This window comes from Sturnus vulgaris (assembly GCF_052056855.1).
Source record: "Sturnus vulgaris isolate bStuVul1 chromosome 33 unlocalized genomic scaffold, bStuVul1.hap1 SUPER_33_unloc_1, whole genome shotgun sequence".
Classification (NCBI taxonomy): domain Eukaryota; kingdom Metazoa; phylum Chordata; class Aves; order Passeriformes; family Sturnidae; genus Sturnus; species Sturnus vulgaris.
Genome location: NW_028275901.1, coordinates 130,753 through 157,802, shown reverse-complemented (window position 1 = coordinate 157,802; position 27,050 = coordinate 130,753). Strand labels below are relative to the sequence as shown.

At 54.4% G+C, this 27,050-nt stretch overlaps 1 long non-coding RNA gene across 1 annotated transcript; it reads right to left on the bottom strand.

The window, feature by feature from the left end:
• Positions 1-1,292: 1,292 nt before the first annotated feature.
• Positions 1,293-9,894, bottom strand: LOC148219544 (uncharacterized). The gene is made up of 9 exons (XR_015799720.1): positions 9,815-9,894; positions 8,534-8,642; positions 7,324-7,641; positions 6,078-6,210; positions 5,185-5,222; positions 4,482-4,560; positions 3,392-3,577; positions 1,546-1,653; positions 1,293-1,312 (listed from the first exon to the last, which is right to left on the bottom strand). It is a non-coding gene; the product is annotated as an uncharacterized LOC148219544 (long non-coding RNA).
• Positions 9,895-27,050: the final 17,156 nt, after the last annotated feature.

Sequence of the window (27,050 nt, the reverse complement as noted above, 5' to 3'; positions counted from 1 at the left end):
GATATTTTTAGGATATTTCTAGGATATTTTTGGGATGTTTTTAGGATACTTTCAGGATATTTTTGGGTTATTTTTGGGTGTTTTCGGGGTGTTTTTGGGGTACCTGGATCTCGTTAAAGGCCAGCAGAACAGCAAAACTCGTCAGGTGGTCGCAGGCGCAGGACGGTGCCGGGGGGGGCTCCCCGGCGGGGGGGTCCCGTTTTTGGGGGGCACCTCCCGACACCCCTCGGTGTCCCAGCGCCCCCCCCGGGGGTCCCAGAAGGCGCAGACGACCCTCCCCCCCAATTTGGGGTCCTGGGGAGGGGCAAACAGGGGGTCAGGGGGCCCAAACCCCCAATTTGGGGTCCCCAAATCCCCCCCAGTCCCCTCCCCTTTCAGGGTCCCCCATTTGGGGTCCCCTTCCCCAATTTCGGGGGTCCCAAACCCCAATTCCAGATCCCCTCCCCAAATTCCAGCCCCTCCCACCCCATTTTTTAGGGTCCCCCCCCCCATTCCAAGCTCCCCCCACCCCATTTTCAGGGTCCCCTCCCCAATTTCGGGGGTCCCTAACCCAAATTTTGGGTCCCTAACCCCAATTCCAGCCCCTCCCACCCCATTTTTGGGGTCTCCTCCCCATTCCAAGCTCCCCCCTCCCCCATTTTTGGGGTTTTGGGGTCCCCCCTCCCCGTTTTTGGGGTGTCCCCCCCGTTTTTGGGGTCCCCCCCGTTTTTGGGGTCCCCCCTCCCCATTTTTGGGGTTTTTGGGGTCCCCCCTCCCCGTTTTTGGGGTCCCCCCTCTCCGTTTTGGGGTCCCCCCCGTTTTTGGGGTCCCCCTCCCCGTTTTTGGGGTCCCCCTCCCCGTTTTTGGGTCCCCCCTCCCCGTTTTTGGGGTCCCCCCCGTTTTTAGGGTGTCCCCCCCGTTTTTGGGGTCCCCCTCCCCGTTTTTGGGGTGTCACTGACCGGGGCCGGGTGCCGGAAGCTCAGGGTGGCCGCGGGGCTGGCCCGGGGCCCCTCCCTGGCGACAATCGCGGTGGCCACGGGCGACAGGACCCGGTAGGAGGGGAAGGAGCGGCCCCGGCGGGGGGGGCGGGGCAGAGACCCCCACCCCCCCCAGCGCACGCGGGGACCCCCTGGAGAGCCTCGGGGAGCCCCCCCAGGGTGAGCAGGGCCACCAGGGCCAGCCCTGGGGCGAGGACACGGAGTGAGACCAAAATTACCCAAAATGACCCAAATGACCCCAAATTATCCCAAAATGACCCCAAAATTATCCCAAATTTACCCCAAAATGACCCCAAATTTACCCCAAAATCCCCCCGGGGCCACCAGGGCCAGCCCTGGGGCGAGGACACGGAGTGAGACCGAAATTACCCCAAAATGACCCCAAAATCCCCTGAAATGACCCCAAATCCCCCCAGTGTCCCCCAGTGTCCCCAGACCCCCCCCCAATGTCCCCCCCAGTGTCCCCTCCCCCCCCAGTGTCCCCTCCCCCCCCAGTGTCCCCCAATGTCCCCCCCAGTGTCCCCAGACCCCCCCAATGTCCCCCCCAGTGTCCCCTCCCCCCCCGTACCGCTCTCCTTGTCCAGGGCCACCTCGGGGGGGACCTCGAGCGTCACCTCAGGGACCCCCAAAGTCACCGGGGCGGGGGGGGGACCCCGGGACAGCGACAGGGACAGAGCTGGGGACAGGGACACCGTGACGTCACCATTGGCTCAGGGACAGGGACACGGTGACGTCACCATGGGGACAGGGACACGGTGACGTCACCATGGGGACAATGACAGGGACACGGTGACATCACCATGGGGACAGGGACAGAGCTGGGGACAGGGACACCGTGACGTCACCATGGGGACAGGGACACGGTGACGTCACCATTGGCTCAGGGACAGGGACACGGTGACGTCACCAGGGGGACAGGGACACGGTGACGTCACCATGGGGACAGGGATAGGGACACGGTGACGTCACCATGGGGACAGAGACAGGGACAGGTGACGTCACCATGAGGACAGGGACACGGTGACATCACCATGGGCACAGGGACACGGTGACGTCACCATGGGGACAATGACAGGGACACGGTGACGTCACCATGGGGACAGGGACAGGGACACCGTGACGTCACCATGGGGACACGGACAGGGACAGGGACACGGTGACATCACCATGGGGACAGGGACAGAGCTGGGGACAGGGACACGGTGACGTCACCATGGGGACAGGGACACCGTGACACCTCCCTGTGCCACCCTCGGGTTGGTGACAGTGACAGTGCCACCCCTGGGGACAGAGACAGTGACAGTGACAGGGCCACCCCCCGGGTTGGGGACAGTGCCACCCTTGGTGACAATGCCGGTGCCACCCTTGGTGACAGTGCCACCCCAGGGGTTGGTGACAGCGCCGGTGCCACCGCCGGGGACACGGGGCCGGTGCCACCCGCGGGGTGGGGACACAAAAGGGAACGGGGGAGGGGGGGGGGCAGAGGTGACAGAGCTGGCAGGGAGGGGACAGGAAGTGGCCGGAAGTGACAGGAGGGGACAGGAAATGGGGGGGGGAGGGGTGGCACTGGGGGGAGGGGAGGTGGCACCGAGGGGTGAGGGGACAGCGGGGACAGCGGGGACACGGAGGGACACACGGGTGACACACAGGTGACACAGGTGACAATCAGGTGTGTCACACACAGTTACCTGCTCGGGGGGAGGTGACAGTGGTGACACTGGGGACACAGGTGTGACATTAATGACACACAGGTGGCACAGGTGACACACAGGTGACACAGGTGTGACATTAATGACACTCAGGTGACACACAGGTGACATTGGGGACACACAGGTGACACACAGGTGACACACAGGTGACAGAGATGACACAGGTGACACACAGGTGACACAGGTGTGACACAGGTGTGACATTAATGACACTCAGGTGTCACTCAGGTGTGTCACACACAGTTACCTGCTCGGGGGGAGGTGACAGTGCTGACGTTGGGGACACACAGAGGTGACATTGGGGACACACAGGTGACACTCAGGTGACACAGGTGACACACAGGTGACATTAATGACACACAGGTGACAGTGGTGACACACAGGTGACACAGGTGACACAGGTGTGACATTAATGACACTCAGGTGTCACTCAGGCGTGTCACACACAGTTACCTGCTCGCAGGGAGGTGACAGTGGTGACATTGGGGACACACACAGGTGACACAGGTGTGACATTAATGACACACAGGTGACACTCAGGTGACACAGGTGTGACATTAATGACACACAGGTGTGTCACACAGAGTTACCTGCCCGGGGGGAGGTGACAGTGCTGACGTTGGGGACACACACAGGTGACACACAGGTGACACAGGTGACACAGGTGACACACAGGTGTCACTCAGGTGTGTCACACACAGTTACCTGCCCGGGGGGAGGTGACAGTGCTGACGTTGTCCCCCGCCGTCCCCGGGCTCAGCCTGGCCCCCCGCCCCCCTCGCCAGCCCCTCGGTGGCCTCGAGCAGCGCCGAGAGGCGTCGGTGCCGCGCGGGGGGGGGGCAGGGCGGCCCAGGGACCCCCCAGAGCGCCCTGGAGCACCCCCAGCAGCTCCTGGGGACCCCAAAATATCCCAAAATCACCCCAAAAATCCACCCAGGGACCCCCCAGAGCCCCCCGGAGCACCCCCAGCAGCTCCTGGGGACCCCAAAATGTCCCAAAATCACCCCAAAATATCCCAAAAATCCACCCAGAGCCCCCTGGAGCACCCCCAGCAGCTCCTGGGGACCCCAAAATATCCCAAAATCACCCCAAAATCACCCCAGGGACCCCCCGGAGCACCCCCAGAGCACCCCCAGCAGCTCCTGGGGACCCCAAAACCACCAAAATCACCCCAAAATCACCCCAAAAACACCAAAATCACCCCAAAATCACCCCAGGGACCCCTGGAGCACCCCCAGCAGCTCCTGGGGACCCCAAAACCACCAAAATCACCCCAAAATATCCCAAAATCACCCAAAAAACACCCCAAAACCACCAAAATCACCCCAAAAATCCACCCAGGGACCCCCCGGAGCACCCCCAGCAGCTCCTGGGGACCCCAAAATATCCCAAAATCACCCCAAAATATCCCAAAATTTGACCTAAAAACCGCCCCAGAACAGCCCTGAAACCAACCCCAAACCCCCCCCAGTCCTCCCCAGGACCCCCCAAAATCTCCCCAAAATTTCCTGGGGACCCCCCCCAAAATCCCCCCAAATGCTCCTAAAATCACCCCGAGACCCCCGAAACTCCCCCGCGACCCCCCAAAACTGCCCCAAATCCCCCCAGGACCCCCCCAAAACCTCCACAAAATCTTCTGGAACCCCCCAAAATCCCCCCCAAAACCTCCTCAGGACCCCCCAAAATCCCCCCAGGACCCCCCCAAAATCCCCTCAGGACCCCCCAGGACCCCCCAAATTCCCCCCCAGGACCCCCCAAAATCCCCCCAAATTCCCCCCCGGGACCCCCCCCAAACCTTGAGGACGCTCAGGGGGTCGCGCCCCCCCCCTCAATTCCTCCGAAATCCGGGTCAGGGTCTCCCCCAAATCACAGCCCTGGGGGGGGGGGAGGGTCAGAGGGACCCCCCCCAAAATCCTGGGACCCCCCCCAAAAATTTGGGGACCCCCAAAATCTACGGGGGACCCCCCCCCAGAATTGGGGGAATCCCCCCCCGGGGGGGTTTGGCAGAATTTGGGGACCCCTCCCCCCAAATCTGGGGTCCCCAATTCCCCTCCCCCCACGATCCCCCCCCCCAAATTTGGGGCTCCCCTCGTGACCCCTCCCCCAAATTTGGGCCCCTCCCCCCACAATTTCAGCCTCCCCAATGCCAATTTTGGGACCCCCTCCCTAAATTTTGGATCCCCCTCCCCAAATTTCGGGTCCCCTCCCCAAATTTCGGGTCCCCTCCCCAAATTTCGGGTCCCCTCCCCAAATTTCGGGTTCCACTCCTCAAATTTCGGGCCCCCTCCCCAAATTTCGGGTTCCACTCCTCAAATTTCGGGTCCCCCTCCCCAAATTTTGGATCCCCCTCCCCAAATTTCGGGGTCCCCTCCCCATGTTTTGGATCCCCCTCCCCAAATTTGGGGTCCCCCTCCCCAAATTTCGGGTCCCCCCTCCCCAAATTTGGGGTCCCCTCCCCAAATTTCGGGTCCCCCTCCCCAAATTTGGGGTCCCCTCACCTCCTCCTCGCCGCAGATTTCGGGGGGCACCGGCACCGCTGGGGGAGGGGCGGGGGGCGTGGTCAGAGGGGGCGGGGGCCACGGAAGGGGCGTGGCCGAACACACCCAAATTTTGGGGGGGGGGGGGGGGATTTTGGGGGTTCCGGGGATGAATTTTTGGGGGGTCCCGAGGATTTTGGGGGGTCCGAGGGGGGGGTTGGGGTCGGGGGGGAGGGGAGAATTTTGGGGTTTTGGGGCTGAATTTTTTGGGGTTTTGGGGCTGAATTTTTGGGGGGCTTTTGTGCTGAATTTTTGGGGTTTTTGGGCTGGATTTTTGGGGATTTTGGGGCTGAATTTTGGGGGCTTTTGTGCTGAATTTTTGGGATTTTTGAGCTGAATTTTTGGTTATTTTTCAGGGTGATTTTTGGGATTTTTGGGCTGGATTTGGGGATTTTTGGCCTGAATTTCTGGAATTTTTCCAGATGATTCTTGGGGTGATTTTGGGGATTTTTGTGCTGAACTTTTGGGATTTTCGGGGCCGATTTTTGGGATTTTGGGGTTTTTTTGGGGAGGGGTCTCACCTGGACACCCCAGGGCTGGGGGGTCCCACCTGAGGTGAATATTTGGGGTTCTCGGGGGGGGTTTGGGGTCATTTTTGGGCTGTTTTGGGGCAGATTTGGGTCAGGAATTTTGGGATTTTTCGGGATTTTTGGGGGGATTTTGGGGGTTTTTGGGTTTTTTTTTGGGGAGGGGTCTCACCCGGACACCCTCCCAGGGCAGGATTTGGGGGTCCCCTATCGGGGGGGTTTTGGGGTCATTTTTGGGTTGTTTTGGGGCAGATTTGGGTCAGGAATTTTCGGATTTTTCGGGATTTTTGGGGGGATTTTTGGGTTTTTTTTGGGGAGGGGTCTCACCTGGACACACCTCCTTGTCCGGGGGTCCCCGCCCGGGGGGGGGACAGTGGCACTCGAAGCTCCCGGGGGGTGTTGAGGCAGATCAGGCCCCTCTCGCACGGCCCCTCCCCCCCCTCGGCGCACTCATCCACGTCTGGGGGGGGGGAGGGGCAGAGGGGGGAGGGGTCAGGGGGGGGCCGAAATTGGGGGGAACCCCCCCCCCCCCAAAAAAACTGGGGAGACCCCCCCAGTCCTGTGAGGGGGGTGGGAGGGGAACTGGGAGGGACTGGGAGGGACTGGGAGGGAACTGGGATGGACTGGGATGGGACTGGGAGGGAACTGGGAGGGAACTGGGAGGGAACTGGGAGGGAACTGGGATGGACTGGGAAGGGACTGGGAGGGAACTGGGATGGGACTGGGAGGGACTGGGATGGGACTGGGAGGGAACTGGGATGGACTGGGATGGGACTGGGATGGACTGGGATGGACTGGGATGGACTGGGAAGGGACTGGGATGGACTGGGAGGGACTGGGATGGGACTGGGATGGGACTGGGATGGACTGGGATGGACTGGGAGGGAACTGGGATGGACTGGGATGGGACTGGAGGGGAACTGGGAGGGAACTGGGGAGGGAACTGGGAGGGAACTGGGATGGACTGGGAAGGGACTGGGAGGGAACTGGGATGGGACTGGGAGGGACTGGGATGGGACTGGGAGGGAACTGGGATGGACTGGGATGGGACTGGGATGGACTGGGATGGACTGGGAAGGGACTGGGATGGACTGGGAGGGACTGGGATGGGACTGGGATGGGACTGGGATGGACTGGGATGGACTGGGAGGGAACTGGGATGGACTGGGATGGGACTGGGATGGACTGGGATGGACTGGGAGGGAACTGGGATGGACTGGGATGGGACTGGGATGGGACTGGGATGGACTGGGAGGGAACTGGGATGGACTGGGATGGGACTGGGATGGACTGGGATGGACTGGGAGGGAACTGGGATGGGCTGGGAGGGGATTTGGGGGTTCCTGGGGGAGATGTGGGGGTTCCTGGGGGGGGATTTGAGGGATTTTTGGGGGATTTTGGGGAGGGGATTTTGGGGTCTCTTGGAGGGGGATCAGGAGAGATTTGGGGGAAATTTTGGGGTTTCTTTGTGGGGACTTTGGAGAGATTTTGGCATTTCTTTGGGGGGATTTTTTAGGGAATTTGGGCTTTCTGGAGGAGAATTTTGGGGTTGGGGGGGGGGGGGGTCTCTGACCTTCACAATAAATGGGGGTCCCGGTGTCGTGTTGGGGGTCCTGGGGCACTGTCCGGGGGTCCCGGTCCCGTTTTCGGGGGTCCCCGGTGCCGTTTTCGGGGGTCCCGGTGCCGTTTTCGGGGGTCCCGGTCCCGTTTTCGGGGTCCCGGTGCCGTTTTTTGGGGGTCCCGGTGCCGTTTTTGGGGGTCCCGGTGCTGTTTTCGGGGGTCCTGGGCTGGTAGCCGTTGTTGCACTCACACCTGAACCCCCCCTCGGTGTTGTTGCAGCTCTGGAAGGGGGGGCAGGGCGGGGGCCCCTCCCCCACGCACTCGTTGATGTCTGGGGGGGGGGATGGGCGGGGGGGGGGGAGGGGTCACTTGGGGATCCCCCCCCAGAATTCATCCATGGGGAGGGGGGGGAACCCCAAAATTCAGCACTGAGACCCCCCCGGGTCCCCCCAGTCCATCCCAGTTCCCTCCAAACTCCTCCCAGTTTCACCCCAGTCCATCCCAATCCAACCCCAGTTCACTCCCAGTTCCCCCCAGTCCCCTCCCAGTCACCCCCCGTCCATCCCAGTGCCCCCCAATCCTCTCCCAGTCCATCCCAGTTCCCGTTATCCCATTTCCCAGTCCCTCCCAGTCCCTCCCAAACTCCTCCCAGTTCCCATTCCCCCATTCCCAGTCCCTCCCAGTCCCTCCCAGTCCATCCCAGTCCCCCCCAAACTCCTCCCAGTTTCCATTATCCCATTCCCAGTTCCCATTCCCCCATTCCCAGTCCCTCCCAGTCCATCCCAGTTCCCCCTAAACCCCTCTCAACCCCTTCCAGTTTCACCCAATCCCCTCCCAGTCCATCCCAGTCCCCCCCAAACTCCTCCCAGTTCCCATTCCCCCATTCCCAGTCCATCCCAGTCCCCTCCCAGTCCCTCCCAGTTCCCGTTATCCCATTCCCAGTCCCCTCTCAATCCCTCCCAGTTCCCTCCAGACCCCTCCCAGTCAAACCCAGTCCATCCAGTGCCCCCCAATCCTCTCCCAGTTCCCATTATCCCATTCCCAGTCCATCCCAGTCCCCCCCAAACTCCTCCCAGTTCCCTTTATCCCATTCCCAGTCCCTCCCAGTCTCCCCCATTTCCCTCCCAGTCCCTCCCAGTCGCCCCCAGTCCATCCCAGTCCCCCCCAATCCCCTCCCAGTTCCCTTTATCCCATTCCCAGTCCCTCCCAGTGCTCCCAGTTACCCTCGCAGGGCCACTCCCAGTAATTTTCCTTTTTCCCAGTGGGGTCCCTCGAAGCCGGGGGGGCAGCGGCAGTGGGTGTCGTTCAGGGGGTGGCAGCACCCAGAAAACCCTGGGGGGGGTTTGGGGTCAGAGATTCCCCAAAAAAATCCCAAAATCCCTCCCCAAAAAATCCCAAAAATCTCAAAGAATCGTCAAAATCCCCCAAATCCCCCCAAAAATCGGCCCCAAAACCCCCCCAGAACGGCACAAGGGGAACTTGGGGGGCACAGATTCTCCCCTGGGCGGGGTTTGGGGTCAGAGATTCCCAAAAAAATCCCAAAATCCCTCCCCAAAAAAACCCCAAAGCTGCTCAATCCACCCCATTCCCTCCCCAAACCCCCCCAAAAATCCAAATCCCCCCCAAAACCCCAAATCCTCCCAAATTCCCCCCCAAACCCCCAAATCCTCCCAAATCCCCCTCAAAAAAACCCCAAATTTCCCCGAAAATCCCCAATCCTCCCAATTTCCACCCAAAATCTCTCCCCAAAACCCCGAATACCCAAAAAACCCCAACCCCCCTCCCCCTAAAAACCCCAAATCTTCCCGATTTCCACCCAAAACCCCAAATCCGTCCCCAAAATTCCAAATCCTGCCCCCTAACCCCCCCAAAAACCCCAAATCCCCCCCAAAACTCCAAATCCTCCCCCCGAAAAACCCCAAATCCCTGCCCAGAACCCCAAATCCCTCCCGATTTCCCCCCAAAACCCCAAATCTCCCTCTGAAAAACCCCAGATCTCCCCCAAAAACCCCAATTTCCCCCCAAATCCCCAAATCCTCCCCCCAAAAAATCCCCCCAAAACCCTCAAATCCTGCCCCCAAATCCTCCCGATTTCCACCCAAAACCCCCAAATCCCCCCCAAACTCCAAATCCTGCCCCCCAAAACCTCCAAAAAAACCCAAATCCTCCCCCCAAAAAACCCCAAAACCCCCCAAAAACCCCCAAATCCTGCCCCCAAATCCTCCCGATTTCCACCCAAAACCCCAAATCCTCCCCCCAAACCCCCCAAAATCCCCCCCAAAACCCCAAATCCCCCCAAACTCCCAATCCTGCCCCCCCCAAAATCCCAAATCCTCCCCCCAAATCCCTCCAAAATCCCCCCAAAACCCCAAATCCCCCCAAAATCCCCCAAAACCCCAAATCCCCCCAAAATCCCCCCGATTTCCCCCCAAAACCCCAAATCCTCCCCCCCAAAAAAACCCCAAAACCCCAACCCCCCCCCCCCAAACCCCCCCAAACCTCACCGGCCGCGGTGGGGGAGGGGCCGAGGGCGCCCAGGACGAACCAAAACAACCCTGGGGGGGGGGAGGGGAGGGGGGGGAGGGGAGGAAATGGGGGGGGGGGGGAGCTGTGAAATTGGGGGGGGGGGGAGGGGCAGCCTTGACACCCCCCCCCCCAGTGTCCCCTCCCCCCCCTTCCCAGTCCAAACTGGGCCAAACTGGGAGCGCCCCTCCCCCCCCCCCCCCCCCAATTTTGGAGTGGTTGTGACGTCACGGGCGCCCCCCCCCGCCCTCACTTCCGCCCCTGGGGGGGGGAGGGGGAGGGGGGGTCCCCAAACCCTAAATTTTGGGGGGGGGGGTGACGTCACGACCCCCCTCCCAGTCGCTCCCAGTGCCCCAAACTGGGAGCGCGGGAACCGCTGGGTGCGGCCCCTCCCCCCCCCCCCCCAAAAAAAAAAAATCCTGAGGGGTGGGGGAGGGGCAGAGGGCTCCAGACCCCCCCCCAAAAAATTTGGGGGACCCCCCCCCTCCCCCCTTCAATCCCCTCCCCCCCTCCCAGTCCCTCCCAGTTCCCCCCAGCGCCGCCAACTGGGGAGCCGCCCCTCCCCCACTTCCCCTTCCAACCGTGGGAAAGAAACGCGGGGGGGGGGGGGGGGAGGGGCAGCAACCCCCCCCCCCCAAAAAAAAAAAAAAAAAAAAAAAATTGGGGAGGGGTCCAGGGAGGGGTGGGGGGAGGGGGTCAGGATGGGTGGGACCCCCCCCCCCCCCAAAAAAAAATAAAATTAAAAAAAAATTAAAAAAAAATTTGGGGAAACTGAGGCACGGGGTGGGGGGAGGGGCGGGAACCGTTATTTGGGGGGGGTATCCAGAATTTTGGGGACCCCTCCCCAAATTTGGGGACACTGAGGCACGGGGGAGGGGGGGGGAGGGGGCGGATTTTGGGGTTTTTTGGGGGGGTCCCGGGGCGGATTTTGTTTTTTTTTTTTTGTTTTTTTTAGGATTTTTTGGGAGTTTTGGAGATTTTTTGGGGGGGGGGGGGGAGGGGAGGGGGTGTCCCAAAATTTTTGGGGGGTTTTGGGATTTTTAGGAGAATTTTTTTGGGTTGTTTTGGGGTTTTTTGGAGAGATTTTGGTTTTTTTAGGGCAATTTTAAGGCTTTTTTGGGTGTTTTGGGATATTTTTGGGGAGATTTTAGGGGGTCCCGGGGTGGTTTTGGGGTATTTGGGTTTTTTTAAAGGGATTTTGGGGGGTCCCGGGGCGATTTTAGAGCATTTTGGGGTTTTTTTTAGGAGATTTTGGGGCAGTTTTTGGATGGTTTCGGGGTTCCCGGGGCGGTTTTTGGGGTGTTTGGGGTTTTTTTAGGAGATTTTTTGGGGCAGTTTTGGTTTTTTTTCTGGTGGTTTTGGATAAGTTCCGGGGCGGTTTTTGGGGTATTTTGGGGTTTTTAAGGGGATTTTGGGGCAATTTCTGGGTTTTTTTTCGGGGGGTCCCGCAGCGATTTTGGGGATTTTTGGGTTTTTTTTAGGGGGGGTCCCCATCCCGTGCGGATTTGAGGAATTCCGGAGCGGTTTTTTGGGGATTTTTTGGGTGTTTTGGGGTTTTTTGGGGATTTTTTGGGGGATCCATCCCGTGCGGATTTGAGGAATTCCGGAGCGGTTTCTGGTTTTTTTTGGGGTTTTTTTTGGGGGTGTTTTGGGGGTTTTTTGGGGTTTTTTTGGGGGGATCCCACCCCGTGCGGATTTGGGGAATTCCGGAGCGGTTTTTGGGGATGTTTTTGGTTTTTTTTGGGGTGTTTTGGGGTTTTTTTGGGGGTTTTTTGGGGGTCCCATCCCGTGCGGATTTGGGGAATTCCGGAGCGGTTTTTGGGGATTTTTTTTGGTTTTTTTTTTTCATTTTTGGGATTTTTAGGGGGGGGCCCCACCCCGTGCGGATTTCGGGGCTTCCCGGGGTGTTTTTTCGGGGATATTTTGGGGGGATTTTGGGGGGATTTTGGGGGGGTCTCGCTCTCACCGAAGCTCCGGCGGGTCCCATCGCGCGTGGTGGGCGTGGCCTGGGTGGGCGTGGTCAGAGGGCGTGGCCTGGAATGGGCGTGGTCTGGGAATGGGGGGCGGGGCCACGGGAGCGCCCCGGATCCTTTGGTGGCCTCGGGGTGGCCCTTGGGTCCCTCTTGGGTGGCCCCAGGGGCCTTTGGTGGCCCTGTAGTGGCCCTTGGTGGCCCCTGGGTCCCTTTGGTGGCCTCATGGTGGCCCCAGTAGCCCCTGGGGTGGCCCTTGGTGGCCCTGTCTGTCCCAGTGGTGGCCCCATGGTGGCCTTGGTGACTCCTGGGGTGGCCCTTGGTGGCCCCACGGTGGCCTCGGTGGCCCCTGGGTCACTTTGGTGACCCTTTGGTGGCTCCTTGGCTCCTTCTTGGGTGGCCCTTGGTGGCCCTGACTGTGCCAATGATGGCCTCGTGGTGGCCTGGGCTCCTTCTTGGGTAGCCTTGGTCGCCCCACAGTGGCCTTGGTGGCCCTGTCTGTCCCAGTGGTGGCCCCGTGGTGGCCTTGGGTGGCCCCTGGCTCCATTTGGTGGCCAATCTGGGGGAAGGGGGGGACATCGGGGACATTTTGGGAGGGGGTCTCAGCCCAGGCACAGTTTGGGAGGTTGAGGGGGGGGGGTCTGTCCCCAATGTCCCCAATGTCCCCAATGTCCCCGATGTCCCCAAACCCCCCTTGGCTGGTGGCACTGTGGGGTGGGTGCCCTCAGTCCTTTTGGGGACAGTGACAGAGCCACAGGGACACTTTGGGGACACTTTGGGTCCCTTTGGGGACATTCTGGGGACACTTTGGGGTCAGTGGCAGAGGCCCGGGAACCTCTGGGGACACTTTGGGGACACTTTGGGGACACTTTGGGGACACTTTGGGGACACTTTGGGGACAGTGACACAGCCCCGGCTCCGCTCGCTCCGACCTTCCCCTCACCCGCCCAACATGGCGGCGCGGCGCGGCCGTCGCGCTCTGATGACGCAATCACGGCGCCGCTCCCCGCCCCTCCCGGAAGGTCCCGCCACACAACCCCGCCACTCTCAAGATGGCGGCGCTGGCCGTCCGCTGACGTCATCGCCGCGCGCGGAGCGGAGGGCGGCGGCGGCGGCTCCGGCGGGGCGGGCGCGGGGACGGGGGGGCGGCCCCAACATGGCGGCGGCGGCGGCGGCGGCTCCTCCCGCTTCCCCGCCGGGCCCCGCTTCCTCACCGGGTATGGCGGCGGCGGCGGCGGCGGCTCCTCCCGCTTCCCCCGCCGGGGCCCCGCTTCCTCACCGGGCCCCTCATCGCCGCCGCGGCCCCGTTCGCCGCCGCCGCCCCCCCCCACAAGATGTCGGCGGCGGGCCGGTCGCGCGAGGCGTGACGTAGTCAGGCCCCGCCGGCGGGAGGGGGGCGGGGGAGCGGCCGGAGCGGCGCAGGCGGCGGGACCGGGACCGGGACCGGGAGCAGAAGCGGAAGCGGGAGCGGGACTCGGAGCGGGAGCGGGCGGGCCGCGGGGCGGTTCTTCAGGGCACCATGGCCCCGGCGCGGCGGCGCTGCCGCTGAGCGGGAGCGGCCCCGCGGGCGCGGCCCCGGGGGCCCGGTCCGGTGAGTGCCGGGGGGGGGGGCCCGGCGGGGCGGGCGGGCCCGGGAGAGGCGGGAGGGCTCGGGGGGAGCGCGGAGGAGGCGCTGACACCCCCCAGACCCCCTCGTACCGGCCCCGTCCCGGGTGCTGAAGGGCGGAGCGGGGACAGCGAGGGACAGCGGGGACGGGCGGGGGACACGAGCGGGGCCAGGTGGCTCCCGGTGGCCCCGGGAGGGGGGGACAGCGTGGGGCAGGGGGTGTCCGGTGCGGGCGGGGCGCTGGGAGCGCGGAGGGGACGCGGGAAGGGGGGACCGTGAGGAGACGCAGGTGAGGGAACCGTGAGGGGAACGTGAGGGGATCCAGGTGAGGGAACCGTGAGGGAACCGTGAGGGAACCGTGAGGGAACCGTGAGGGGATCCAGGTGAGGGAACCGTGAGGGGAACGTGAGGGGAACGTGAGGGAACCGTGAGGGGATCCAGGTGAGGGAACCGTGAGGGAACCGTGAGGGGAACGTGAGGGGATCCAGGTGAGGGGGAACGTGAGGGGATCCAGGTGAGGGGACCGTGAGGGAGTGACTGTGAGGGGACCCAGGTGAGGAGGGGGATTCTGTGAGGGGACACAGGTGAGGGGGGGCTGTTAGGGGGTCCAGGTGAGGGGACACAGGTGAGGGGGGGCTGTCAGGGTGTCCAGGTGAGGAGGGGTTTGTGAGGGGACACAGGTGAGGGGGGGCTGTCAGGGGGTCCAGGTGAGGAGGGGTTTGTGAGGGGACACAGGTGAGGGGGGGCTGTCAGGGTGTCCAGGTGAGGAGGGGTTTGTGAGGGGACACAGGTGAGGGGGGGGCTGTCAGGGGGTCCAGGTGAGGAGGGGTTTGTGAGGGGACACAGGTGAGGGGGGGCTGTTAGGGGGTCCAGGTGAGGGGACAGGCTTGAGGGGGGGCTGTCAGGGTGTCCAGGTGAGGAGGGGTTTGTGAGGGGACACAGGTGAGGGGGGGCTGTCAGGGGGTCCAGGTGAGGAGGGTTTGTGAGGGCACACAGGTGAGGGGGGGCTGTGAAGGGATCACGATGGGGGGGCGGAGGAGACACAGGGGGGTTCCAGGTGGATGCAGGTGTGCAGGAAGGGTCGGGGGGAGGAGCTCCAGGTGTATGAGGCCGTTGTCTGTGACAGTGTTCAGGTGTATGGGGGGCCTGTGACAGTGTCAGGTGTGTGTGGGGGGTTTGTGACAGTGTCCACGTGGATCCAGGTGTGCAGGAGGAGTCTGTGAGTGAATCCAGGTGTGCAGGGGGGGTCTGTGACAGGGTCCAGGTGGATCCAGGTGTGCAGGAGGGGTCTGTGACAGGGTCCAGGTGGATCCAGGTGTGCAGGGGAGGGTCCAGGTGGATCCAGGTGTGCAGGAGGGGTCTGTGAATGAATCCAGGTGTGCAGGAGGGGTCTGTGAGTGGATCCAGGTGTGCAGGAGGGGTCTGTGACAGGGTCCAGGTGGATCCAGGTGTGCAGGAGGGGTCTGTGAATGAATCCAGGTGTGCAGGAGGGGTCTGTGAGTGGATCCAGGTGTGCAGGGGGGGTCTGTGACAGGGTCCAGGTGGATCCAGGTGTGCAGGGGAGGGTCCAGGTAGATCCAGGTGTGCAGGACGGGCTCTGTGTCCGGGAGAAGCCCGAGCTGGGGGCTGGGCAGGGCAGGGGAACTTCTTGGAGCCCCTGGGAGCACCTTTGGGATCATCCTGGAGCACCTTTGGGATCATCCTGGAGCACCTTTGGGATCATCCTGGAGCACCTTTGGCTCGTCCTGCCCTCCTGGAGCAGCTTTGGGATCATCCAGGCACCTTTGGGTCACCTTTGGATCATCCAGGACCTCCTGGAGCAGCTTTGGGATCACCTCAGCCCCTTGGAGTTGCTTTGGGATCATCCTGGATCATTTTTGGGATCATCCTGGAGCATCTTTGGAACCATCCAGAACCTCTTGGAGCAATTTTGGGATCATCCAGGACCTTCTGGAGCAGTTCTTGGCTTATCCCGATTTCTTGGGGCACCTTTGGGATTGTCCTGGAGCAGCTTTGGGGTCATCCTGGACCTCTGGATCACCTTTGGATCATCCAGGAGCACCTTTGGGATCATCCAGGCACCTTTGGGTCACCTTTGGGGGTAATCCTGGACCTCTGGATCACCTTTGGGATCATCCAGGAGCACCTTTGGGATCATCCAGGCACCTTTGGGTCACCTTTGGGGTAATCCTGGACCTCTGGATCACCTTTGGGATCATCCAGGTCATCCAGGAGCAGATTTTGGGATCATCCAGACACCTTTGGGTCACCTTTGGGATCATCCAGACACTTTTGGATCAGCTTTGGGATCATCCTGGAGCACCTTTGGGATCATCCAGCACCTCTGGAGTGGTTTTGGGATCATCCTGGAGCAGCTTTGGGGTCATCCTGGATTTCTTGGATCACCTTTAGGATCATCCAGACACCTTTGGGGTCACCTTTGGGGTCATCCTGGATTTCTTGGATCATCTTTGGGATCATCCAGGACTCCCTGGAGCCACTTTGGGATCATCCTGGATGTCCTGGAGCCACTTTGGGATCATCCTGGAGCAGTTTTGGGGTCATCCTGGAGCAGTTTTGGATCATCCTGGATGTCCTGGAGCAGTTTTGGGATCATCCTGGAGCAGATTTGGGATCACCCCAGGCCCTTGGATCATTTTTGGATCATCCTGGATGTCCTGGAGCAGTTTTGGGGTCATCCTGGAGCAGTTTTGGGATCATCCTGGAGCAGTTTTGGGATCATCCAGGAGCAGATTTGGGATCATCCTGGAGCAGTTTTGGGATCATCCAGGAGCAGTTTTGGGATCATCCTGGAGCAGTTTTGGGATCATCCTGGAGCAGATTTGGGATCATCCAGGAGCAGTTTTGGGATCATCCAGGAGCAGTTTTGGGATCATCCAGGAGCAGTTTTGGGATCATCTCGACACTTTTGGGGCAGCCAGGACCCCAGACCCGAATTCCCCGAGGATCCCAGATCCCAAAAATCCCCTGGCACGGGAATTTCGGGATTTTGGAGCAGTTTGGGAAGAAGAGCCCCCCCACCCCCCCGTGGGATTTCCCAAAATCCACTTTTGGCCTCGTTAATAATTCCAAAATTATTTGGGATCGTGCTCGGGGTTTCCATCCTCCCGGTGTGGAAAAGGGAAAAAAAAACTGTGGGGGAAAAGGAGAAAAAAACTCCAAAAAAAAATTCCAGAAAAGCTCCAGGACCTTGGGAATGTGGCCTTGAGCTGGAGGAGGAGAATTTCTGTGTCATCCTCTGGGAAAAATTCCATGGAATGTGTGGGATCCTCAGTCGGGACCTGGAGGAGGAGAAAATTCCAGTTCCTGTTTTTATCCTGAGGAAATTCCAATTCCTCTCTTTTTATGCTGAGAAAATTCCAATTAACTTCAATTTTCTCCGAGGAAAATTCCGATTTTACCCATTTTTCTCCCGGTTTGGGAGGGGAAAAAAAAAAAAAAGAAAAAAAAAAAAAAAAATCCCACCACGGATTTGCAGCCGAACCCGTGGGTTTATCCCATAAAAAGGGAATTTTGGGGGGAAAAAAAAAAAATCCGGGAATCCACGGTTTGGGGCAGTCGAGGGGAAAATCCAAGGGTTGGAATTGTTTTATTCCACCAGGAAAAATGAGGAAAAACGGGCGGGTTTTGGGTGCCCGCAGTTCCGAGCGTTCCAGACCAGGTGGGAAAAAAAAAAATAAAAAAAAAAAAATGGGGAAAATCCAGGGAAAATCGCAGGAAAATCGGGAAAAACGGAGCGCGCTGGATCCCATTTATGGGTTCCAGCAGGGGTGAAAAAAAATAAATAAATCCTAAATTTTTGGGGGCGCCCAGTGCGGGAATTCCCGGGGTTAAATCCCTTTTTTTTTTCCCGGTTTTTCCTCGGGAAGAGGCGGGAATTGTCCATCCCCATTCGCGGCTTTTGTATTTAAATCGTCCCCAAATCCCGCTCCGCCCTTTTTGGGTTTTTTTTTCTTTTTTTGGGGTTTTTCTGTTTTGTTTTTGGGATGTTGGGCTGGGGGCAGGGATTGCTCCCGGAGCTCGGGAGAGTTTGGGAATTGCTGGAATTCGGGAAAAAAGGGGCTCGGACCTGGCGGTGAGTGAGGGATTTTTGGGATCGGGGAAACAAAAAAAAAAAGAAAAATATGGAGAAAAAAAAAAAAAAAAAGGAAAAAAATTCTCCTTTTCCTCACCCCCGATTTTGGGGAGGATCGCTGGGATTTAGGATTTGGGATTGGGGGAAATTTGGAAAAGATGAATTTGGGATTGGGGAGGGGCGGTGCCGATCCCAAAATCCAGAGCCCGGAGGGATTTGGGATCCGAAGGGATTTGGGATCGCTCCCCGATGGGGTTGAACGAGCAGAATTTGGTTTTTTTTTTTTTGGGATAATCCCAAAATCTCCCGGGTTTTGTCACCGATTCCCGCCATTCCCGCCCCAAAAATTCCCCGGATTTTCAGGAAAACTCCGAATTCGGGGCTCCAGGGATTTGGGATTTGGGATCCGAAGGGATTTGGGATCGCTCCCCAATGGGGTTGGAGTTTTTTATTTAAATTTTTTTCGGACAATCCCAGCGTTTTTATCCCAAAATCTCCCGGGTTTTGCCACCGATTCCCGCCCCAAAAATTCCCCGGATTTCAGGAAAATTCCGAATTCGGGGCTCCAGGGATTTGGATTTGGGATCGCTCCCCAATGGGGTTGAACGAGCAGAATTTGATTTTTTTTTTTCTTTTTTTTTGGGATAATCCCAAAATCTCCCGGGTTTTGCCACCGATTCCCGCCCCAAAAATTCCCCGGATTTTCTGGAAAACTCCGAACTCGGGGCCCTTTTCCCACCCTCGGGATGGATCCCGGGGTTTTTTGGTTTTTTCGGCACGACGGAAATGGGGGAAAAAAAAAAAAAAAATCGGGAATTTGGTGAATCCTGAGCGGGTTTGAGGCGGATTCCGGGGTCTGGGAGGAGCGGGAGGCTCCGATTGCAGCAAAAATCCCCAAATTCGGGATTTTCTCCCCAAAATCCTCGCGGCTCTGCAATGTTGGAGGCGGCGCCCACGGGAATCGGAATTCTGGGATGAGGAAATCCCGAAAAAAAAAAAAAAATGGGATTTTTGGGATGCGGTGCCCGTGGAATTGTCCCCTAAAAACCCCAAACGGTTTGGGTTTTGTTTTTAATTCTGAGAGCACCTGGAATTAAAAACCTGGATTTGTTCTGGGTTTGGGATTTGGCCCAGATTTAGGATTTGGGATTTGTTCTGGGTTTGGGGATTTGTTCTGGATTTGGGATTTGTTCTGGGTTTAGGATTTAGGATTTGTTCTGGGTTTAGGATTTGGGATTTGGCCCAGATTTAGGATTTGGATTTGTTCTGGGTTTGGGGATTTGTTCTGGATTTAGGATTTGTTCTGGGTTTAGAATTTGGGATTTGGCCCAGGTTTAGGATTTGGGATTTGTTCTGGGTTTGGGGATTTGTTCTGGATTTAGGATTTGTTCTGGGTTTAGAATTTGGGATTTGGCCCAGATTTTAGGATTTGGGATTTGTTCTGGGTTTGGGATTTGTTCTGGTTTAGGATTTGGGATTTGGCCCAGATTTAGGATTTGGGATTTGTTCTGGGTTTGGGGATTTGTTCTGGGTTTAGGATTTGTTCTGGGTTTAGGATTTGGGATTTGCTCTGGGTTTAGGATTTGGGATTTGTTCTGGGTTTTGGATTTGTTCAGAATTTGGGATTTGGGCTCTGCTTTGGGATTTGCTGCAGATTTGGGATTTGTTCTGGGTTTGGGATTTGCTCTGGGTTTAGGATTTGGGATTTGCCCCAAATTTAGGATTTGGGATTTGTTCTGGGTTTGGGGATTTGTTCTGGGTTTAGAATTTGGGATTTGTTCTGGGTTTAGGGTTTGGGATTTGTTCTGGGTCTGGGATTTGGGATTTGCTCTGGATTTGGGATTTGTTCCGGGTTTAGGATTTGGGATTTGCCCCAAATTTAGGATTTGGGATTTATTCTGGGTTTGGGGATTTGTTCTGGATTTAGGATTTGTTCTGGGTTTAGAATTTGGGATTTGTTCTGGGTTTGGGATTTGGGATTTGTTCTGGGTTTAGGATTTGGGATTTGCTCTGGGTTTGGGATTTGGGATTTGGGATTTGGGATTTGGGATTTGGCCCAGGTTTAGGGTTTGTGATTTGTTCTGGGTTTGGATTTGGGATTTGCTCCGGGTTTAGGATTTGTGATTTGTTCTGGGTTTTGGATTTGTTCAGAATTTGGGATTTGGGCTCTGCTTTGGGATTTGCTGCAGATTTGGGATTTGTTCTGGGTTTGGGATTTGCTCCAGGTTTGGGATTTATTCCGGATTTAGGATTTGTTCCTGGTTTGGGATTTGTTTCGGTTTGGGATTTAAGATTTGCTCTGGGTTGGGATTTGCTCCAGATTTGGGATTTGGGATTTGCTCTGGGTTTGGGGTTTTCTCTGGATTTGGGATTTGAGATTTTGGATTTCCTCTGGCTTTGGGATTTGGGGTTTTCTCTGGATTTGGTATTTGAATTTTCTCTGGATTTGGGATTTGGATTTTCTCTGGGTTTGGGGTTTGGATTTTCTATGGATTTGGATTTTGGATTTTCCCTGCGTTTGGAATTTGGGATTTGGGATTTTCTCTGGCTTTGGGATTTTTTCTGGATTTGGAATTTTGGATTTTCTCTGGCTTTGGGATTTGGGATTGGGATTTTCTCTAGCTTTGGGATTTGGATTTTCTCTGGATTCTGGATTGGGATTTCCTCTGGCTTTGGGATTGGGATTTTCTCTTGGATTTGGGATTTTTTCTGGCTTTGGAATTTTGGATTTTCTCTGGCTTTGGGATTTGGGATTTGGGATTTTCTCTGGCTTTGGGATTTGGGATTTCCTCTGGCTTTGGGATTTTGGATTGGGATTTTCTCTGGCTTTGGGATTGGGATTTGGGATTTTCTCTGGCTTTGGGATTTGGGATTTTCTCTTGGGATTTGGGGTGTGTGTGGTTCTGGCCTCCCCCGTCCCTCTGCAGCCATTCCCTGGCCCTTCTTTCCCTTTCAGGGATTTTCAGTCTCTGCTCCTTCCTCGGGGTAAATTCAGCTCCTCATCCTCCCGAGCTGGAATTCCGGGATTTTAGCGCCTCTTCCCGCCCCATTTTCCTTTTTATTCCCTTCCCGGGCGCGGCTCTGACCCGCCCTGCTCGAGTTTCTGTGCCTTTGTCTGAATTCACAACTTTTTAGGGCACAAAAAGGGGATTTTGGGGCCTTTATTTCTCCATTATCGTTTTAATTCACAACTTTTTAGGGCACAAAAAGGGATTTTGGGACCTTTATTTCTCCATTATCGTTTTAATTCTCACTTTTTTATTGCAGAAAAAGGGATTTTGGGAACTTTATTTCTCTGAAATTGTTTTAATTCCCATTTTTTTAGGGCAAAAAAGGGGATTTGGGGATTTTTATTTCCCCACCATTGTTTTAATTCTCAATTTTTTAGGGCACAAAAGGGGATTTGGGGGCCTTTATTTCTCTGAAATTTTTTAAATTCCCACTTTTTTGAGGTAGAAAAGGTGATTTTAGGACCTTTTTTCTCCATTATTCTTTTAATTCACAACTTTTTTTAGGGCACAAAAGGTGATTTTGGGACCCCTTCATTTCTCTGAAATTGTATTTATTCCCAATTTTTTAGGGCACAAAAGGGGATTTTGGGACCTTTATTTCTCCAGGATCATTTTAATTCTCACTTTCCAGGTGGGGAAAAGGTGATTTTGGGATGAATAATTCCGGAGGAATCCACCTGCTTTTAAACCTGGTTTTAACCCAATTTAACCCGGTTTTAAATCCTGGTTTTACTTCTGGTTTTGACTTGGTTTTAAACCCGGTTGAACTTGGTTTTAACATGGTTTTAAACCTGATTTAACCTCTTTTTTTTAAACTCGGTTTAACCTGCTTTTAACCCAGTTTAACCTGGCTTTAACCTGGTTTTAAATCCTGGTTTTAATCCCGATTTTAACCTGGTTTTAACCTTATTTTAATCCCGATTTTAACCTGGTTTTGGCCTGGTTTTAATCCTGATTTTAACCTGGTTTTAACCTGGTTTTAATCCCGATTTTAACCTGGTTTTAGCCTGGTTTTAATCCTGATTTTAACCTGGTTTTAACCTTATTTTAATCCCGATTTTAACCTTATTTTAACCTTATTTTATACCCGATTTTAACCTGGTTTTAGCCTTATTTTAATCCCGATTTTAACCTGGTTTTAACCTTATTTTAATCCCGATTTTAACCTGGTTTTAAACCCGGTTTAACCTTGTTTTAGCCTTATTTTAATCCTGATTTTAACCTGGTTTTAGCCTTATTTTAATCCCGATTTTAACCTGGTTTTAAACCCGGTTTAACCTGGTTTTAACCTTATTTTAATCCCGATTTTAACCTGCTTTTCAACCCAAACCTTTCCCAGGAGGGAAATCTGCTCGTGCCGGGCACGGGGGAGCCACAACCCCCCCAAATCCCCGCGCTGGGATTGACGGTTTTGGGATAAACGATGGAATTTGGGGATTTTTGGGAGATTTATTTGGGTTTTTTGGGGGATTTTTGGGGTTTTTTATCCCACGAGGATCTCCAATCCCAAAATTCAAACTCTGGCTGGAATTTGGGATGAGCTGCTGGGGACTCCAAACCCTGATTGGACTGGGAGCATCCCAGTGAGCTTTGGGGTTTGTTTGGTTTTTTTTTTTTGGTTTATTTGGGGTTTATTTGAGCTGTTTTGGGGTTTATTTGGTTTTTTTTCTGGGATTTATTTGAGGTTTTTATGGGGTTTCTTTGGGGTTTCTTTAGGATTTTTTTTTATTTTGGTTTCTTCGGGTTTTTTGGGGGTTTATTTGAGTTTTTTTAAAATTTTTTTTTTACTTTATTTGGGTTGTTTTTAGGTTCTCTTGGAGTTTATTTGGTGTTTTTTGGTGTTTATTTCGGGTTTATTTGGGTTTTTTTTGGGTTTATTTGGTGTTTTCTGGTGTTTATTTGGTTTTTTGAGGTTTATTTGGGGTTTATTTGGATTTTTTGTGGTTTTTTTCTGCTTTTGGTGTTTATTTGGGTCTTTTTGGTGCTTATGGTTTATTTTTTTGGTGTGTTACTTGGGGTTGTTTGGTGTTTATTTGGTGTTTATTTGGTTTTTTGGGGTTTGTTTGGGGTTTATTTGAGATAATTTGGTGGTTTTGGGGGTTTTTGGTGTTTATTTGGGTTTTTTGTGGTTTGGGTTTATTTGGTATTTATTTGTGTTTATTTGGTGTTTATTTGGGTTTTTTGGATTTATTTGGTGTTTATTTGGGGTTTTTTTATTGTTTTTTTTTATTTATTTGGAGTTTATTTGGGTTTCTTTATGTTTTTTAGATTTATTTGGAGTTTATTTGGGGTTTTTTTGGTGTTTTTTTTAATTCATTTGGTGTTTATTTGTTTTTTTATTTATTTGCTGTTTATTTGGGTTTTTTTTATTTATTTGGAGTTTATTTTTTTGTGGGTTTTTTTATTTATTTGCTGTTTATTTGGGTTTTTTTTATTTATTTGGAGTTTATTTGGTTTTTTTGTGTTTTTTAGATTTATTTGCTGTTTATTTGGGATTTTTTTATTTATTTAGAGTTTATTTGGGTTTTTTGTGTTTTTTTGATTAATTTCCTGTTTATTTGGGGGTTTTTAAATTTATTTGGTGTTTATTTGTTTTTTTAATGTTTTTTTTATTTATTTGGAGTTTATTTGGTTTTTTTGTGTTTTGTTGATTTATTTTCCTGTTTATTTTGGGTTTTTTTTATTTATTTGGAGTTTATTTGTTTTTTTCTGTATTTTTTTTTTCATTTATTTTCTATTTTTTGCATTTACTCGTCGATTCTTTGCCATTTCCCGTTTATTCCCCCCATCCCCGTTCCACCGCTCCCCCCCTGCTCTCCGTGTCCTCCCGGGGCTCCCCCCGATCTCACGGGGTCCCCCCTTTGCTCTTTTTTTTTATTTTATTTTGGTGTCACCGGTTCCCTTTCCCGCAGGTTCCCGGCGCGGTGCCGGCGCCGCGCTCCGTTCCGCTCGGCTCCGCAGCGGCGCCGCGGGATGGCCGAGAGCGTCCCGGCGCTGGCCGGCCCGGCCCGGCCCTGCCCGTGCCCCCCGAGCCCGGCCCGGAGCCTTTCGGCTTCCCCCACGGCGCCCCCCAGAGCGCCGAGCCCCGGCCGGACGAGGCCCGGGCCAAGGGGCCCGAGCTGGGGGACGAGCCCGACTTCTTCTCCTCGCCGGCCCGGCACGAGCCCGACGTGGCCCTGGAAGCGCACGACGAGGCCGGTGAGTGCCGGGGGGCGAGCGCGGGCGTGGGCGCGCCGCCGTCGATTGGTCGGTCGGTTCGGGTTTGGTTGATTTGGTCTTTTGGTTGGTTCGGTCCGTTCGGGTTGGGTTGGTTGGTTCTGTTGGTTTGAGTTGGTTTGGTTGAATTGGTTGGGTTGGTTTGGTTGGTTGGTTATGATCAGTTTGGTTTGGTTGGTTTGGTTGGGTTGGGTTGGTTGGTTCTGTTGGTTTGATTTGGTTTGGTTGGGTTGGGTTGGGTGGTTGGGTTGGTTTGGTTGGTTGGTTATGATCTGTTTGGTTTGGTTGGTTTGGTTGGTTTGGTTGGTTGGTTGGGTTGGTTTGGTTGGGTTGGGTTGGTTGGGTTGGGTTGGTTATGATTTGGTTTGGTTGGTTGGGTTGGGTGGTTGGGTTTGGTTTGGTTGGTTGGTTATGATTGGTTTGGTTTGGTTGGTTTGGTTGGGTTTGATTTGGTTGGGTTGGCTGGTTATGATTTTGATTGGTTTGGTTGGGTTGGTTGGATTGGTTGGTTTGGGTTGGTTGGGCTGGTTGGGTTGGGTTGGTTTGGTTGGTTCTGTTGGTTTGAGTTGGTTTGGTTGGGTGGTTGGGTTGGTTGGGTTGGGTTGGTTTGATTTGGTTGGGTTGGGTTGGTTTGGGTGGTTGGGTTTGGCTTGGTTGGTTGGTTATGATTGGTTTGGTTTGGTTGGTTGGGTTGGTTTGGTTGGTTCTGTTGGGTTGGTTGGGTTGGTTTGATTTGGTTGGGTTGGTTTGGTTGGTTTCATTGGTTCAGTTGCTTTGGTTGGTTCTTTTGGTTTGGTTCTGTTGGTTTGGTTGGTTGGATTGGTTGGTTTGGGTTGGTTGGTTTGGGTTGGTTGGTTTGGGTTGGTTGGTTTGGGTTGGTTGGTTTGGGTTGGTTGGTTTGGGTTGGTTGGTTTGGGTTGGTTGGTTTGGGTTGGTTGGTTTGGGTTGGTTGGTTTGCTCAGTCATTTGCTTGTTTTGGTTGGTTCAGATGGTTTGGTTGTTTTGGTTGGGTTGATTCTGTTGAGTTGTGTGGTTGGGTTGGTTGGGTTGGTTCTCTTGGTTTAGTCCTGTTGGTTCAGTCGGTTGGGTTGGTTTGATTTGGTTGGGTTGGTTGGGTTGGTTGGGTTGGTTCTGTTGGGTTGGTTGGGTTGGTTGGTTGGGTTGGTTGGTTGGGTTGGGTTGGGTTGATTTCATTTGGTCGGTTCGGTCGATCCTGTCAGTTTGGTTGGTTTGGTTCAGTTGGTCTCATTTGGTTTGGTTTGGTTGGGTTGGTTTAATTTGGCTGATTTGGTTTGGGTTTGGTTGTTTTAGCTTGGTTCAGTTGGTTTGGTCAGTTTGATTGGTTGGGTTGGTTGGGTTGGTTTAATTTGGCTGATTTGGTTTGGTTGGTTGGGTTTGGGTTGGGTTTGGTTTAGTTTGGCTGATTTGGTTTGGTTGGGTTTGGTTGGGTTTGGTTGTTTTAGCTTGGTTCAGTTGGGTTGGTCAGTTTGATTGGTTGGGTTGGGTTGGTTTGGTTTAGTTTGGCTGATTTGGTTTGGTTTGGTTGGGTTGGGTTTGGTTGGGTTTGGTTGGTTTGGTTTGGTTGTTTTAGCTTGGTTCAGTTGGGTTGGTCAGTTTTTGCAGGAAAACCCCGACAGCACCACCCAAAACCCCTGAACTGGCACAGGAAAAAATCCCAAACTGGCACAGGAAAAAATCCCAAACTAGCACCAAAAAAATCCCAAATTGGCACAGAAAAAAAACCCCAAACTGGCACAGAAAAACCCCCAAACTGGCACCAAAAAAATCCCAAATTGGCACAGAAAAAAAACCCCAAACTGGCACAGAAAAACCCCCAAACTGGCACCAAAAAAATCCCAAATTGGCACAGAAAAAACCCCAAACTGGCACAGAAAAACCCCCCAAATTGGCACAGAAAAATCCCAAACTGGCACAAAAAAACCCCAAACTGGCACAAAAAAATCCCAAACTGGCACAGAAAAGAGCCCAAATTGGCACAGAAAAATCCCAAACTGGCACCAAAAATATCCCAAACTGGCACAGAAAAAAATCCCAAACTGGCACCAAAAAAACCCCAAACTGGCACAGAAAAATCCCAAACTGGCACAGAAAAAAACCCCAAACTGGCACAGAAAAAAACCCAAACTGGCACAGAAAAAACCCCAAACTGGCACAGAAAAAAACCCCAAACTGGCACAGAAAAAAACCCAAACTGGCACAGAAAAAAATCCCAAATTGGCACAGAAAAAAAATCCCAAACTGGCACAAAAAAATCCCAAACTGGCACGGGAAAAACCCCAATGTGTCCCTGCTCCCACAGAGGAGCTCTTGGTGCCCGAGAATTTTGGGGTCAGGAGTTCTTCCCAAATATTTTTGGGGTCAGGAACTTTTCCCAAAGATTTTGGGAGTTGGGAGTTTTTCCCCAATTATTTTTGGGGTCAGGAACTTTTTCCAAATCTTTTTGGGATCAGGAACTCTTCCTGAATCTTTTTGGGGTCAGGAACTTTTCCCCAAATCTTTTTGGGCTCAGTGGATTTTCCCAGATTATTTTTGGGGTGAGGAATTTTCCCCCCCAAGGCTTTTGGGGTCGTGAGGAATTCCCAAATTCCATCTTTGGGGCGGGCAGGGCCCAAAGGGCTCCCCTCCCCCACCATCCATCCCAGAGCCAAAATTTTTGGGGTTTTTTTATCCCAAAATTGGGGCCGGGGCTCGGAGGTGCAGAGGGAGCTCGGGCCACGCTAAAAATAAAATCCCAAATTCCCAAATCCCAAAGGCGACGGGGCCGGAACGGGGCCAGGGTTTAAAAATAAACCCGGGGAGCTTTGGGATTGCCCAAAGTGGGGCGAGGGCTTGGGGCCACAAAATCCCAAAATTCCAGCTTGGGGCTGGAAAATCCCAAAATCCCAAAATTCCAGCTTGGGGCTGGAAAATCCCAAAATCCCGGTTTGGGGGCTGTAAAATCCTGGTTTTGGGGCTGTAAAATCTCAATTTTGGGGTGTAAAATCCCAGTTTTGGGGCTGTAAAATCCCAAAATCCTGGTTTGGGGGCTGTAAAATCCCAGTTTTGGAGCTGTAAAATCACAAAATCCCGGTTTGGGGTTGTAAAATCCTGGTTTGGGGGCTGTAAAATCCTGGGTTTGGGGCTGTAAAATCCCAAAATCCTGGTTTGGGGGCTGTAAAATCTCAATTTTGGGGTGTAAAATCCCGGTTTTGGGGCTGTAAAATCCCAGTTTGGGGCTGTAAAATCCTGGTTTTGGGGCTGTAAAATCCCGATTTTTGGGCTGTAAAATCCCGGTTTTGAGCTGTAAAATTCTGGTTT